General features: G+C 37.5%; 1 protein-coding gene across 1 annotated transcript in view; it reads right to left on the bottom strand.

Moving 5' to 3' along the window:
• LOC107659103 (zinc finger homeobox protein 3-like) overlaps nt 1-17,954 on the bottom strand; it is a 164,859-nt gene that overhangs the window by 95,617 nt on the left and 51,288 nt on the right. The window contains exon 3 of the mRNA XM_016447931.1: nt 8,622-9,032. The gene's annotated coding sequence lies outside the window, so the exon portion shown is untranslated. The remainder of the gene's footprint in view (nt 1-8,621; nt 9,033-17,954) is intronic.

Raw genomic sequence — 17,954 nt, 5'->3', positions numbered from 1 at the left:
TATTAGATTTAACTTTTTTGTTGTTGTGTGTTTTCTCTCTCTCTCTCTCTCTCTCTCTCTCTTCAGACAATGTATTTTTCCGAATTGTTTCTCAGAATACATGATGACAAATTCCGTGCTATCATTTACTGTCGCATTAGGCAATATCTACCATTTGTATATAAGAAAATAAATACATGTTTATTTTGTTCTCCACGATTATAACTGATTGTTGTGTGTATATTATGTTAGGCTTAAGCATTAAGTTGTCATAGACATGCTGTAGAATAAATAATTCCAATAATCATTATCACATGAAATGTAATATTTCAATGTAAAAACATTCCAGTAAAATATTTTATGTTTTAATAAACATATAGAGTATAATAAATATGGTATTTATTTTATTTCCATCTCATACCATACAGAACATGTTGGAGAGCATTCAGTCAATATGGAACTCGCCTTGGGAGTTTCAAGGAAACACACCTATAGCCTCTATGAAATCCATTGCACTGAAGCATTATCAGAAACGGCTATCAATGCATTATACAAACAATAGCAATATTAAACACTCTGGCCTCGTGGAATAGGCTACTAGAGGCTAGACGTGACAGTTGCTGTTGTATGTGCGTGGATAACGCGTGGGTGTCCGTGTGTGTGCTCGTGTAAATGTAAGCTCTAGTTTTAAAAGCATATATTTTTATTATTGCTGACGCGCGTAGTGCACAGATATATGAAATAGTAAGCAGGGCTCAACATTCGCATGAACTAACTACCGTCACGTGCGACGGAAAACAGAAGCGACAAATGAAAAGTTACAAAATAAAACGTCGATATCTTTGATATGCATACCGATTTTGCCTTGAGAGACTCTTCAGGACGGGTGATGTGCCTTGGGAAAGAGGGATTGTAAAAATGAATGGATGGAAAATAGAGTGCGTGAAGAGTTAGAGGGGCAGTGAGATAATAAGAGGCCGGTGCGTGAAAAGGGACAGAATCAGAGCTTGTCTGTCGCTTTGTAACCTGCCATGGCCAATCTAAGCACATTTGAATATGCAGTGTGGTCCTGTCTGGCGCTTGATAGCCGTATGCATGGACGCAAATATCACCTGAGCATCGTTTTCTTCACCAGATACGCACATAATCGTCATTGCATGCTCTTTTAATATAGACTAAATGTGTTTCTTATATGTTAGCTCCAATCAGTTACGAATGCTCTGTCCTAAATATGACTGGGAATCACTGAGCAGACATCCAAATAGGCATGACCAACCCCTCTGTTGAACATGCTGATTGATCTGACTTAGAGATGTGTGTGTAAACCTCGGTCCATCGCCGTGCTAACAATGAATTTCACATATGAACCCTAAACTGCAGTAACACAATCACAATCCGTTGCTATTTATGATAAAAAACAAAATGTCAGAATTGTTTTACCAAATTTAGAGAGGACACAAATGTTACAAACACATTTAAATCAATGTGTATGTATGCATGTTTTTTTCAGGTTTTTAAAAGGTGCATTTTCACCCTCATGCACTGCGCGTCACCATTGAATAATAAAGACCAAAATGAGCCGTAAGGAAATGAAAACAGGCGAAAGCATTCAACTTTATTAAAAGGCGAAGACCATTGTAGTTCAGATAAATACAATCTAAATATATATGGGGATTTTGCCACTGTATATGGAAGGCACACAAGTTAAATTTGCATTCGGATAGAGCTATCAAAGGAGTTCCAACCTCATGCGTCCCTAATGAAAGAATCTCGCGCTTAATTAGCATTTTTGTCGCGTGGTTAACTAACACAACTTTAACTCAGTCGCTGGTGAACAGCAGCGGCTTTTTGGGAACGGCCCTCCAACGGGCGCATGAACTGCAGCAGCAGAGGATCAGAGAGTGGTGGCGCATGGCTGGTCTGAATCACACTGGGACTCAATGGCATCGACAGCACAAGAGCATTGTCCGGCCTGAAGCCGCGGGTGGCTGCATGGGGCAGAACGTGTTACCAGGTGCAATGGCAGCGCCCTCTTATGTTCACTCTGGCCAAGGGGCTCAAACACAACATGAACCTGCCTTGACGGATATATGTTCCCTGTCTGCCATCTGCAGCAGATCTATAGGTGTCCTATGTCACCGGACTGCGTCAAATCGAGCACATATACATACAGGTAAATATCTGATAGCAAACGACTAGGTTCCTTGCTTAACGTTTCATTCAGCTTCATCAAATATCTTAACTTTACGCACGAAGCCATAGCGTGTAGTGCGCACGACTGGAGACCCTTTTGTTTGTGTGTGAGTTTTTTAAAAGAGGCCAATTTTAAAACAGAAAAACAAAATATCATGAAGTAGGAAAATCCAGATATGATGGAAATCATAAATAATAATACAGAAAAAACAGCAGTGTATAAATGATTAAACGCTGTAAGACAGAATAAGTAATATTGCACTTACTGCAAAATTAGTTCATGACTGTGTAACATCAAGATTCACAGATAAAACGACATTGTCTTATTATGATATAAATCAGCTCGCAGATATGATAAGCACGTGAGTGAATCAAATATGATGCGTGTCAAAGGAATGTATTAATTATCATGCACCTTAAAGACAAACTGAAGGAGAACAGCATCGTTTTTTTTACATAAAGATGAAAACATGCCTTCTCTTATTTCAAATGCTACTGTATAATGGTTAAAAAACGCTGTTTTATTTACATGATTTTGTTATTGTAGTGATTTAGAATATTTAATCGCAGAACTGCATCTAACTCCGTATAAATGATACAGTTTCTGTACTATAAACATTTAAATCAACAATTTAAAACCAATAAAAGTACTGTTTGTAAATACACATGTAAGGAGAATGATGCATGTTTTACCGTTACATTATAACCTGATATAACTCAAAACATCTGTGGAACAAATATGTCTAGTACGAGACTGAATAAAGAGCTGGATGCTTTTAATTAACGCAAAATGTCGGTTACGCGGTGGTAAATTAAACCATATGTTCCGTTTACTCTGTCAAAACACACTTTGTATTCACTAATATTTGAATATTTCAGCGAATGCGTTAATGAATACAACAAAAGGCTGTTCGTGCCTTTTTTTTTTGTTATGTGTTGTTACACATGATTTCAATGTTTTGTAGCATATACCGCAAATAAAGATGTCTGCAAATGTAAATTTGAGACCCGATTTTTTTTTCAATGTGTTTAAAATTAATTTTAAAAGTATGCTATAATTTTTAATTAATTAATTAATTAATGAGAACGTTCCTACTAGATATTTTATTCGTTTTGTGCAGATTGTAAGACGAACATTTTGAATAACGCACAACATAAATGCCCATTTATCATCTTAATTATAAAAAATGTAATTTGATATCAAAAACACAAAATAACCAAAATTATAATATGTTTAAAAAAGCGAACTTATTATATGTTGTGCTTCTCCAAAATGTTTTTTACGCATTCACTTTTTAGATTAATTAATTATGCAGATATTTTTAAATTCATTCCTAATTATCCTTAAATTAAATTGCAATATTATTGATTTGGATCTTTAAAGTTACCTGATACTGCCCAAACAGGTGCAATTCGCAAACAAAATTAACACATGTGAGCTCTAAATCTAGCTAAATAAATTATGAAATAAAAACGATAAGTTAAATAAATAAATAAAAAACGAACCTCTGCACAAGATATTCAAAAACAGCGTATCTGCATACAGATTGGTAAAATTATGTATATGGTGTTATTAAGCTCGGTTTCAGTCGAAACCTGTTCAGCAGCCTAAAAAGGTCTAGATGTATGAAATGGATAATACAATTGGAAAATATTTAAAAACATGATTTGATTATAACCCTTTATAAATACTGAGAAAAAAAAACCGAACACGTGAATGTGTTCATCGAATAATATCAGTGTATCACCTGCGTGCGTCAGTGAGAGTGTGTCTGTGTGTGTATTTGTGTGCATCACCGATCATCTTATCAATTATTACTTTAATCTAAAATCTACTTCGGTATTTTGTTTGCAAAATTCAGAACAACACGAGCAATACGTCCACACATTCACATATACAGTCATTTATGTTGCTCAGTAAATGCATAAGCTTAAAGAAAACAGCAGAAGCACATTCAAATACACGTTTAAAAATCCAGGAACAGATCATATTCACTGTCTGTGCGGTTAAGCAGTACAAATGCATCTGTTCACGGTCGTGCAACAATCAGAAAGAAAAGCAGCCTGGAGCAAATCTGCGTCCAGAGGAGCTACAACTGCAAAGCAGCTCATCCTCACACCGCCGATTCTCTGCAACCTCCATTTTAGCTTTGTGCAGGTAAGAGAATAACGCAGGCTGAAATAAAACGACTGTCCAGTTTGAAATGCACTGCAACAAAATGATCTAAAGCAGATTTCAAGAATCAAGAAAAAAAAAAAGCAGAAAAGTGAAGATTGTCTTCCCGCATCTCGACATCAACATGCAATATATAGATGCAATGCAATGTGCGCATTTCAGGCCTGTACCTCCATTTGAAATGAATAATTCTGCGCTTTCACTACATTCATACAATATTAAGCCCTTAACAATTCCAGCTCCTACGAAACATAATAATAAACAAATATGGCCCCCTGTCCATGAAATAATATAATACACATATTTATGTATTATTATTATTTATTTATTTATTTTTTAGCAAAGCGCATATACGCCTGTATATATCCACATCTGGCTCATAAGTTTCATGTATAGCAGGTGGAAGCAGCCACAGAAGGGCAACAGAGACGTAGGGCTCCCGCCAAGGGTCACCGTGCAAATCCTTCCCCATTTATATCATCTGACATATATGGCAGGATTATGTGCAAAGCTTTGCTCAAGAAATCATTTAATCTCAATGCGGAGACCCCGAGTTTCCAACCGAGAAATAGGGTGATTTCATGACCCAAATGTCATGAATAGTTAGCTTAAAAATTAGACAGATGACATTTTGTTGACAAATATTTTCAAAGACAAATGAAAGAACAAACCCAGCAACATATTCTTCCATGCAGTCTTGTTTAATTTTCTCGTGTGTGTGTGTGTGTGTGTGTGTGTGTGTGTGTGTGTGTCTGTGTGTGTGTGTTCTGGACTTCAAACAAATACTATATATTTCAACAGTTATGCTGCCAAATATCTTGTAAATGATATTTAAGTAATTATGTGTAAAATACTTAAATATGTAAATTAAATATTTAATTAAGCAATTCTGAATATGAAGATAATTATATACAAATGTGTGAAGTCTGAATCACTGAAAAGTAAAATGAGACAGACAAAGCATGCACATACAAACAAGAAAATTGTGTACTGTATTATAACACCATATTTGATATTAATCTATAAATGTAATAAATATATTAATAAATTATTCATAACAATAGTTTAAGATGGTCTGAAATTGATGTTTTATGTAAAAGAAAAAAGAACGCACTAGTGATTTAAAATGATTAAAAATAAGTGTCACTAATTATGTTGAACATGAAAAAAACTTAAAAAAATAAATACATATTGTGTTTAGCATCATAATTCATAAATTTAATGTGAAAGTAATTACACGAATATGAATTAAAATGAGGAATTAAGGAACAAGGAAAAGGCCAATGGAGCAACATGGACCAGCAAATTCTGCCAAAGCTTAAAACCTGCAACTTGTGGGTGATGTAGCTGCAGGGGTATAATTGCAAGTGACCACGGTGGCTGGAACATAGCTGCACGGTGCTTAACCCCAACATTTCCCCCGTCCCTGTGACCTCCAGGACTCAGAGGCAGGTGGGCTTCTGCAAAATTCAGAGGTGGGGGTAGGGTTGACGTTAAAAGGGGGACAAGCTGTGCATCACAGCCAGTAACACATGAACGCTGCCCCTGTAAGGGTCGGCGGAGACCCCGTCTGGCCTTGGAGCTCCACACGCCCATAAAACAAGCCATTAAAAAAGCCGTTCACGGCAAAGCATGAGCTCGTTAGGACAATTAACAAGAGAGGTGTTTAACTTGGCACTACATTAACACTCCAGGAGGGACCCCACCAAAACAACACGACTGTGTGTGTCCCCAACACAACCCACACAGACACGTCAGATGTCACATAAAGCAGATTCTGCCGCATGAAATCAAAAGCGAACTTCGAAATAAATTATGTTCCCCAGCATTAAATCGAACCATTTAGTCTTGCAAAATCCAAATTCTTATTCATAACTCAAATATGTCCATTACACTGCATTATTAAAGATGCATTATGAAGGCCACAAACACACAAATGCATTCGCTATCTCTCAACGGATAAACAAAGCATCGGGACGTCCCTTTCAGGAACTGGACAACAGCATCAGTGGGAATAATTCCTCTATTTTTGTCCAAGCGATCTAGCAACGAGACAGGACACCGAGGCGACGCTTGGCTGTGTCAAAATGACACATTCAACTCATCCATAATGAAAGTAAATAAGAAGTATGATAATCTGCATTTCATGTATTTTTGTACATCATGGGCTCTGCGATATGCAGAAATTCGTTCCTCACAGAGAAAGAGACTATGACCAAGAGAGATAAAGGGAATTGCTTCTCCCATCTTCTGTTTAGAATTGTAAATATGGCGTATAGGCATTGCTGCTGTCCAATTACATATATCTTTCATGTATGAAATCATGCATGGCTCTTTTTACCGTGAGGCCAAGGAAGGCCGGCTCAAAGGGAGCGACCCCCGGCCGCTGTGCACTACATCCCTCATGCAGAGCGGGGTCTGGTGCTGGAGCCCTGGGCTAAGAGCACTGTTCCATTAGCGTTCTCGGATGGAGGGGAGGATGGGTGGAGAGAATGAGGGGGGAGATTTGCTCTCCTGATGGGGGCGTTCACCGCTTATGACTTCTGCTGACTTACATTTGTCCTGTTGTGAGCGTGCATGACCCCTCAAACCTTATACCTTTGACGTAGCCCTTCACAAGAGCCCATTTCGGAGTCGCTAATTAGTTTAACAGAGATGGATTTTTTTGCTCAATGCTTTGAAGTGTTGTATTTATTTATGTTTTTTTTTTTTTATGAGCAAGATGCACAATCTGCTTTGTTATTTATTTATTTGCTTTCTCTTTCCCCACAAATGACAGCTCCCCACTGAGTACTAATGTGGCATGACCTAAATTTGGCAAAATTACTTTGAACTTTTCAAACAAAGGCCCTGCTCTCTTCTCGGAACCTGGCTGATCCCCAAAGTGTCTTGCGTTCTACCTCCTTGGCTGTCTGTTTTTCTTTTTAAATGCTTAATTCTATAAACACTATTCACTTTCATTCAGGGTTACACCGAGAGCAGCGAATACCATAATTTTGAACAGCTAAAGAGCATGTGTGTCTGTCATGTTAGCAAAACAAAAATATCACTGCTTAACATTTACACGCGATTATGCTAGTCACCGGGGCAGCACTGTGTGGCTGTTTTGTAACTACACTGTAAAATGTTTATAGAATTAACCTAAAATGTACTCCATGTGAAAATGTTTAAACAAACTGATTTTATTCAAATCAAAGAAATAATTTAATCATCACCAAATACCCCAATGAAAGTCTTTTTTAAGAGTCAGATCAGACATAAAAAGCTCCATAAGGCAACGACCGCAGGTGAAATGGTCAGAGGAACACTAAAAACTAAATCAGTATTCGTACTCAAGGTGAGAAATTTGTTCATAACGCATCTCTCATCATAGACGTACAAAAATGACTCTCATGCTTAGGAACAAGCATTAAAAGAATATTCTGGGTTAATACAAGTTAAGTTCAATCGACCGCATTTTTGGCATTATGTTGATTACTGCAAAAAGTAATTTCAACTCGTCTCTGGTTTTCTTTAAAAAAAAAAAAGTTACAGTGAGGCACTTTCAATGGAACTAAATGGGGCCAATTTCTGAAAGATTTTAAAAGCAGAAATGTGGAAGTTTATAAAAACAGTTACATTAATTATCCTGTCAAAACCTGTGTCAAAACCATTTTATGGTCATTTTATGATTTTAAGCATTTATGATTTTTGTAATGAAGTTGCAAAATTAGATATACAGAATAGGTTAGTAAACAATTTTTTTTACATTAAAATAATCTTACATATATTGTCTTGTTTGTATTTTTTTATATATTAAGTTGTTTAAGAAAAGGAAAGACAAGTCAAAATTATTTTTTTGTGGTAATCAAGTGCTATTGACTTAGTTGAACTTTTATTGAACTCAATGTCTGCAGCACAGACTAACTTGCATTATGTAGATGAAAATATGCAATGATAACATGTATCTGTATATCTGTACACTCTTTCTTTTCTGTCAGTCAATCTATCTATCTCCTTCTCAGTCGCTTTACAGGATTTCCCTGCACCTAAGCATCTTTGAGCCAAACAAATCCAATCAGCACACATTCCCTCTAATCCTACAGCAGCAGACAGGTGATTGAGTCTTCAAACCCGGGAAGCCTTTATCTACAGTGGGCTCTCCTGTAGGCCCAGCATGGAGGAGAAGCCGCCTATGTGGGTGTGGACGCAGGGAGTCCATCTGGGCTTCAAAAGCCCCCGAGGAGCTTTGGGGGTGTTGCCAGCAGGAAAAGAAGTGACTTCACAGCCTTACCTGATGGGGTTTTTGGTTTCAGTTGCCACCGCTCGGAAGCCCTCTCTGACTGCGTCCTTCTTTTCAAGTGTCCGTTTGAAGTGGGCGCCAGAAAGGTCACAACCCTTGCGGTCACAGCAGGTTTGGTGCAATGGCAGGCGGATGGCCGTAATCTATCGCTAGTTCTAAAGCTATAGTTTTTGTTGTTGTTTTTTTTTGGTCTGTTGGTATATTCAAAAGTAAAGAGGAATGTAAAGCTTTCAGATCCAGTGCCTGGGCACCATTAGTAGGTCCCTTGGCAAGGGCTTGGGATAATGTAGTCCTATAATTCCAGGTATTTCCAGGTTTTTTCAAAGCTACGAGACCCGGTTATGAGATTTGGTTTGAAGCATCCACAGTCGGTGGAAAAGCCTTTCGAAGTGATGGCGCCACCTAGGGATAAGAAAAAAAAAAACCATGCTATTAGCATTTACAGCAAAAGTTCTTTCATGCAACCGAACAAAGGATGAAACAAGAAACACATTTAATAGATTCTCAAAGAAATGTACAAACACACACTTTGCCTTTTATAAAGCAGAGCTGAGAGGAGGTGAGGCCATTGTTAGTTATGCTCCATAAGTGATTGCAGATTTTTCGCTTTGCTTACTCGTTGCCCCTGAGAAAGAGCCGGCTAAATCTCTTTCAGGAGGGGAGGACACAGAACAATATGGCTTCTATCAAGTCTTTTGAATTCTGTAATAAGCTGTTTTAGAGAATGGAAAATTAATATATAATTATTTTTATTACTGCTGCAGGACAAAACCTTATGATTTTCCAGATTACATTAAGCAATAAATGCATTTCTTTGAGTAATTTTCCCTCTTGTGGCATTAGGGACTCTTTCTCTCCATAAAAAAGAAGATTTCCGGAGAAACCTAATTTTCCCCATAACCAGAACAAGACATATTCCTGTAATAACATGCATAATTGTGCACTCTGCGGAAGATCTCTCATACACAACAACAAAGCCACAGTACATATTTATTCACATGTCAGTTCCGAAAGAGCCGGCTAAATCTCTTTCAGGAGGGGAGGACACAGAACAATATGGCTTCTATCAAGTCTTTTGAATTCTGTAATAAGCTGTTTTAGAGAACGGAAAATTAATATATAATTATTTTTATTACTGCTGCAGGACAAAACCTTATGATTTTCCAGATTACATTAAGTAATAAATGCATTTCTTTGAGTAATTTTTCCTCTTGTGGCATTAGGGGCTCTTTCTCTCCATGAAAAAAAAGAAGAAGAAGAAGAAGAAAAAAAAACTGAAATTTCCGGAGAAACTTAATTTCCCCCATAACCAGAACAAGACATATTCCTGTAATAACATGCATAATTGTGCACTCTGCGGAAGATCTCTCATACACAACAACAAAGCCACAGTACATATTTATTCACATGTCAGTTCCAACATTGAAAGAGAAAAAAGGAGGAGGGAAAAGCAAAGGGGAACGCCACATGGGGCTGGGATTGAAAGCCGAGTAAATGTGTCTATCATAGGCTATGGCTCTGACAGTTCTCGCCTGTGCTGCTTGGGCTTCAGTTGAGGGAATAAAGGACAGAGAAGGAGACAGACTGTGATTTCTGAATGGTCCCCCTGGAGTCTCTTCTATTTGGCAACATTTTTATGATTATTTTTACCTCTGTGGATAGAGCAGGGTTAAAGATGCTGTTTAATTGTTCCCAAGAGCTCTTATTAAGTTGTTGATGAGGAGCTCCAGGGAGAGGCACTTAAAACTGCAACAAAAACAAGCAGTCGAGTCAGGAAAGCTGGTGAGGGGACGGAGGAGGAGGTGCGGCAGGGGTTCCGAGATGGGATGGTGAATGGATGGAGTGTGGAGGTCTGAAGTTTTTCGATGCCGGCTTACATCTACGTTCGCCGGTCTGTCTCTACACCTGGGCCGTGACCACCATAGACACTGAGGCGGACGAGGACCCGTCAATAATTAGAAATGGCCAAATTGTCCCCTTCAATGTTTGATATTCTTGACACTGCTCTGTTTGTTGTTTTAGTTTTAGGCTGGTGTGCCTCAAAAGTCTGTAACAGTGCTTGTCATGAAATGAAAGAAGGCTGGCATTACGGTTCACTTCAGTTTTAATGGTTAAAGAGCATGAGGTACAATGTAAGTAGCTATTTAAGATCATTTAATATCTGTTTTATTATGATAGGAATGTTAAACAACCAACAGTAATATGCAGTGATGCAAACTACTCAACCATTTTGCCATTTTGAATTGAAAATATAGGCTATAATGTATGTGATTCATGTAATTCATGACTAAATGTAAGCAAGAAGAAACATTAATGGAGCCATTTTCAACATATTAGGTATTAAGAGTGAAAGTGTGCATATTTTAAAATAAAAATATTGTTTTTTTGTATCAAAATTTATATATGTACATTTAAAAAAAATGTATTAACATAAATTCTAGTTCTTATGATGTTTTTTTTTTCTTTTTTCTCCCCATTCTTTATTCACTTAAGTCCCATTAAATCATTTCATTATTTAATTCCTTTAAAAAAATATAAAAAAAAATGTCTTGCTCTGCGCAGAGGGTGACTGACAGGAAGTGATGTAAATGGCACGACTATCTGTTAGTCTGGCCAATAATACAGTATATGGGGAAACCTGTCTGAAAACAGTCAGTCTTGAAATTCTATTTGGTGGCACTAGTATTACATAAATTATGCTCTACACCTTTAAATATACAATGAATCAATATTGCAACATGATGAGAAAGGTCTGCTGCAATAAGACAAACTATTACAACATACTATACTGGTTGGACAACACTAAATATTTCTAGTGCAGTTCAGTGGCATGGGTGCATTACATACAAAAGCATCCAGTGCTCTCTCAGGCCATACCTCCCCATTCGCACCTTCTCCACCGGGTAGACTGTGGCCTTACACTGGGCGGAGCAGCGGGACGGAGTGGATCTGGATCAATACCCCAGCCTGCAGCACAGCAGGGCCGTGGGCCATCCCTGACCTGGGCTATTGATCAGCCGCTCCTCGGCTGCCAATAGCAATGTGCTAGATGTGACACAGGGGCTGAGAGCAGACAGGCGGCTGAGGGATGGGGGAATGTGTATCGCCAGTGGCAGCCCCACAGCACAGTGAAGATAAAAGTCAATTCCACTTAACCAAATCACTGACAACTAAATAGTTAGTGGACGGAGGAATGTGTAAGGTCTCAGGTGGTGGCAGCTGGTTGCATGGATGACTGGGAAGCCGGGATTCCCAGGATTCCCCTCACCTGCACTGAGAGAGCCCTAAATATGGGTGTGTACCACATGACCAGGTCTAACAAACTACAGCCATTTAACAGGCTAAAACTTTTAATATTATTGATTATATTTCTAATTTAGGATATTATTATGTTTATAATAATGAAATAATTTTCTACATTTAAACCTAATTGTAAAAAAAAAAATTAAATTAAATTAAATTAGGAATTATTTAAATGTTAACATTTTTTATAAATTATTTGGACATTGTTTTAATGTCACATAGATTAAAGATCTGTTTATGTTGTGTACAGCACTCCCAGGCAGCCCATCTAATCTATCTTCCAGTCAGCCATTAGCAGTCCATATCAGAGTAGTTTACATGTACTTTACTGCTCCACTGCCTGTTCATTGCCATTCTGTAGCCAATGACCCGCTTGTCCATTCAACACCTATCTAAGGCTTCATATCTCTTCCTTTAATTACTGACTGACAGGAAGGCAATACTGAACACTTCATTATAGAATCAGTCCAGTGACCAGCCACCACAGCCCAAGTCTCTCTGGTCAGTCTGATATGCAATGCCTAGGTCAGCAAAGGTCAGTCACCCTGAATTTATCAGCCAGGAGTTGACCGAACCCAGCCAGGCCATCGTACGGCGGGGGAAGTGACCTTGGCCGACTGCTTACATCACGTATTGATCCAGCCGTTTATGTCAAGGCCACACTAATCACCAATAGCAGAGTCTCCAAAGGACAGTTAAGCACCAGTGGATGTGTCTATAACTGAGATTAGAGAGAGAAAACATAGGGGAAAAAAGAAGCTGCAAGGTTTTTTGCTATGAAAATGGCTCAACTTTAAAAACGTACTTCCTGTAAATGTGCGGTCACACTAGCAAAATTGCAGAAAAAAAAACAAAAAAACTGATAATAAAAAAATATAAATAATGGACCAAAAAGGTCCATTCACATCAAAGTCACTTTCAAACCAAGCAGCTTTATGTTGGTCAACATGTCAAATTTATGACCAACTGAACCTGATGCAAAATCTGCATTAGAACATTTTTCATTCTCAAGTGAAATTCCAGATTGCATGGATTCCTATTAAAATGACTGGATTTCGCCTGTGAAAATTCCCTTAACAATGGTAAGTATGAGCACGCTAGGAGCCCCAAGTTGGCCCCGGCACCCTGGTTGGAAACCATGGGCTCAAATAATGGCCTGTTTGTCTCCAAAGCACTGGGACGTGTCATATATTTTAAATTCTTACATATTAACACAATACACTTTTAGAATGTATTTATATGAGACTTTCCATTCACCTCAATTGCATGGAAAAGAGCGACTTGCACAGTATTCAAAATTTCTGCTTTTATGTCACACAGGTTTAGCATGACAAGTTAGTAAATAATTCCAGAATATTCTTCTTTTTTTTTTTTTTACTATTACTTTAAGTACAGCCATATGTCAGATATCAAACTTACTAACACTGACATCCAATGTCCAATTAAATTACAGGAAAGTGCGTCCCTCTGAATCCAGTTCAGTTAAAGGGACACAGCAGTAATCAGCAGCTGAACAAACCCGTATTAGAAACTCTCATAAGCCTAAACTGTTTGCAAGACTAAGTATCTTCTGTGCAGACCTGGGTTCAATAGTGTGCAAGAGAGCGCTTCAGAGAAAGTTTCAGTACAAATGTGTGTGTATTTGTGTAACAGAACTTGTGTAAAACCCATTTCCCTGTGTGTTAGCATAGCACAGTGCCAGCTGCTCTTCAGATCTCTTTCTCGCTCGGCATTCGCTCGCATTAAATGACAATAAAGGTCGGGAATCCACGGAGCAGGAGAGACGAGCAGTCATTTCAGCCCTTCTTCCTTTATTACGCTTTGTTCTGTTTAATCAAAAAAGTGATGCATACAGATAACCCCTTTTTAAAAAAAGACCTGATAAACAGAAACGATTGCATCTCTAAATAATAGATGATATCCTGGCTTCATACAGACACATATATAACGGGAAAATAATTGAAGACAACAATGTCCTATAAGAGACCCACTTGAGCAATGCTGATTCAGAAAGCTTCCTGACTTCAAACGCTCTGTCATAAAGTATGGATAATCCCTTAAGAAAGGCGTGCGTCTGTTTACAATCTTCTTCTAATTAAGGCTACAGAATAGGGCGATCTTTGTTCAAATTGATGCGTGTTGGTTGGATTTTGGCAGAAAACTGAACCATTGGATAAATGTGTGTTTGTGGGGGGGATTCCCAGGATTCCCCTCACCTGCACTGAGAGAGCCCTAAATATGGGTGTGTACCACATGACCAGGTCTAACAAACTACAGCCATTTAACAGGCTAAAACTTTTAATATTATTGATTATATTTCTAATTTAGGATATTATTATGTTTATAATAATGAAATAATTTTCTACATTTAAACCTAATTGTAAAAAAAAAAATTAAATTAAATTAAATTAGGAATTATTTAAATGTTAACATTTTTTATAAATTATTTGGACATTGTTTTAATGTCACACATCACACAGATTAAAGATCTGTTCATGTTGTGTACAGCCCTCCCAGGCAGCCCGTCTAATCTATCTTCCAGGCAGCCATTAGCAGTCCATATCAGAGTAGTTTACATGTACTTTACTGCTCCACTGCCTGTTCATTGCCATTCTGTAGCCAATGACCCGCTTGTCCATTCAACACCTATCTAAGGCTTCATATCTCTTCCTTTAATTACTGACTGACAGGAAGGCAATACTGAACACTTCATTATAGAATCAGTCCAGTGACCAGCCACCACAGCCCAAGTCTCTCTGGTCAGTCTGATATGCAATGCCTAGGTCAGCAAAGGTCAGTCACCCTGAATTTATCAGCCAGGAGTTGACCGAACCCAGCCAGGCCATCGTACGGCGGGGGAAGTGACCTTGGCCGACTGCTTACATCACGTATTGATCCAGCCGTTTATGTCAAGGCCACACTAATCACCAATAGCAGAGTCTCCAAAGGACAGTTAAGCACCAGTGGATGTGTCTATAACTGAGATTAGAGAGAGAAAACATAGGGGAAAAAAGAAGCTGCAAGGTTTTTTGCTATGAAAATGGCTCAACTTTAAAAACGTACTTCCTGTAAATGTGCGGTCACACTAGCAAAATTGCAGAAAAAAAAACAAAAAAACTGATAATAAAAAAATATAAATAATGGACCAAAAAGGTCCATTCACATCAAAGTCACTTTCAAACCAAGCAGCTTTATGTTGGTCAACATGTCAAATTTATGACCAACTGAACCTGATGCAAAATCTGCATTAGAACATTTTTCATTCTCAAGTGAAATTCCAGATTGCATGGATTCCTATTAAAATGACTGGATTTCGCCTGTGAAAATTCCCTTAACAATGGTAAGTATGAGCACGCTAGGAGCCCCAAGTTGGCCCCGGCACCCTGGTTGGAAACCATGGGCTCAAATAATGGCCTGTTTGTCTCCAAAGCACTGGGACGTGTCATATATTTTAAATTCTTACATATTAACACAATACACTTTTAGAATGTATTTATATGAGACTTTCCATTCACCTCAATTGCATGGAAAAGAGCGACTTGCACAGTATTCAAAATTTCTGCTTTTATGTCACACAGGTTTAGCATGACAAGTTAGTAAATAATTCCAGAATATTCTTCTTTTTTTTTTTTTTACTATTACTTTAAGTACAGCCATATGTCAGATATCAAACTTACTAACACTGACATCCAATGTCCAATTAAATTACAGGAAAGTGCGTCCCTCTGAATCCAGTTCAGTTAAAGGGACACAGCAGTAATCAGCAGCTGAACAAACCCGTATTAGAAACTCTCATAAGCCTAAACTGTTTGCAAGACTAAGTATCTTCTGTGCATCAATAGTGTCAATAGTGTGCAAGAGAGCGCTTCAGAGAAAGTTTCAGTACAAATGTGTGTGTATTTGTGTTGTGTAAAATAAAACCCGTTTCCCTGTGTGTTAGCGTCGCACAGTGCCAGCTGCTCGGCATTCGCTCGCATTAAATGACAATAAAGGTCGGGAATCCACGGAGCAGGAGAGACGAGCAGTCATTTCAGCCCTTCTTCCTTTATTACGCTTTGTTCTGTTTAATCAAAAAAGTGATGCATACAGATAACCCCTTTTTAAAAAAAGACCTGATAAACAGAAACGATTGCATCTCTAAATAATAGATGATATCCTGGCTTCATACAGACACATATATAACGGGAAAATAATTGAAGACAACAATGTCCTATAAGAGACCCACTTGAGCAATGCTGATTCAGAAAGCTTCCTGACTTCAAACGCTCTGTCATAAAGTATGGATAATCCCTTAAGAAAGGCGTGCGTCTGTTTACAATCTTCTTCTAATTAAGGCTACAGAATAGGGCGATCTTTGTTCAAATTGATGCGTGTTGGTTGGATTTTGGCAGAAAACTGAACCATTGGATAAATGTGTGTTTGTGGGGGGGTTACGAAGTAACGAAGTAAACAATAACATCCTAATACAATCTCAGCGTCTGAATAAATATTCTTGCATCTGTCTACACATGACACACTTTCAGATAGGAAAACAGGTTTTCAAAATAACAAATTAACCAAGTCTTTTTTTTTTTAAACAATAACCCCAGTTTTAGACAGTAATCCCAGTGGTCTACGTGAATCCAAGAGGATCTCAGACACTGCATCAAAATGAAGTTTTGACCTCAATTTGTCTTGACTTCCCTCAAAATCTGGGCACTTTCTTATCTTTGTCGTGTGTGAATTTAAATCGGTTATGGAACAAATCAATCAGAGCAACAAAGAGCAAAATAGCCCCAAAATTAGCTATAGAAGGAAAATAGGACAATTACGCTTGTACACATCCCTCATGATTTTCCCTTTAAAGGACATGTCACATGTCAGTGGCTGGATATCAACAACAATTTAAAGAGATATGATTGAGGCGATCCTGTCAGACCCACGTGATGGTTTATTTGAGGGTGCTTGAGAGAAAGTTGTAAAAACATTACTGCATACTCTAGACTACGTGGATCATGATAACTTCTTTACAGACAGATGTTGAAATATCAACAACCTATTAATGTGAAAAAAAACCCCAAAAACAAACAGACCCTAACCACCACATTTTGAATAGTGGACCGGCAATATCAGTTTTCTTACGACTAATTCGTTTTTAGGCTTTTATATTGCATAGTTAATTACATCCTGAACAACTTAAAAGTTGAGAAGTTTTAATGCAGTGATTCTTAACTAGTGGGTTACATCACAGAACTGGGTTGCAATGTAAAATCCAAATATTAAAATATAACTAAATGAAGCAGGATAGTAAATTAAATTGAAGGGACTAGACACTGCCCATTTCTTTTATTGTTAATGTTAAACACGGTGTGTTTAAATTATACTGTTTTTTTAGTGCAAATTCATTTCAAAATTGATATAAACCAAAAATGGATATAAACCAATTAATCTAATGTGGATACGTTTGGTGACATTGTCAAAAATAATCAATAAAGCAATAAAATGCAACAGAAACTCAGACTATATTGAATATGGGTTCACTTGGAACATACTGATATTACATTTTACTTAATATTAGAATAAGATTTTAATGACAGTTTTGTTTACTTTTTACAATAGACAATTTTAGTACTCTTAGTACTCTTAATTTGTAACTTGAAAGAAACTAGACAAAAAAGGAATTAGATATTAATGTATAGATATAAAGATATATAAATATATGATGTACAGATATACACTAAAATGCAAAAGAAACTATATTAAATATGGGTTCACTTGAAATATATTGACTTTTACCTAATATTAGCATAAATGTTAAAGCGATAGTTCACCTTTAAGGGTTAGTTCAACTGTAAAGTTACGAAGCTACGAGAATACTTTTTTGTGCAAAGAAAACAAAAATAACGACTTTATTCCACATTTTCGTCATTTCGTTCATCTTCGGAACACAATTTAAGATATTTTTGATGAAATATGAGGGCTCTCTGACCCTCTCATAGACAGCAAGGTAACTACCACATTCAAGGTCCAGAAAAGTACCAA

The sequence above is a fragment of the Sinocyclocheilus anshuiensis genome, unplaced genomic scaffold (assembly GCF_001515605.1).
Source record: "Sinocyclocheilus anshuiensis isolate Anshui unplaced genomic scaffold, SAMN03320099.WGS_v1.1 scaffold87, whole genome shotgun sequence".
In the NCBI taxonomy this organism is placed as follows: Eukaryota; Metazoa; Chordata; class Actinopteri; order Cypriniformes; family Cyprinidae; genus Sinocyclocheilus; species Sinocyclocheilus anshuiensis.
The sequence above is the reverse complement of the archived record's forward strand: the minus strand, read 5'-3'. Positions and strand labels throughout refer to the sequence as shown.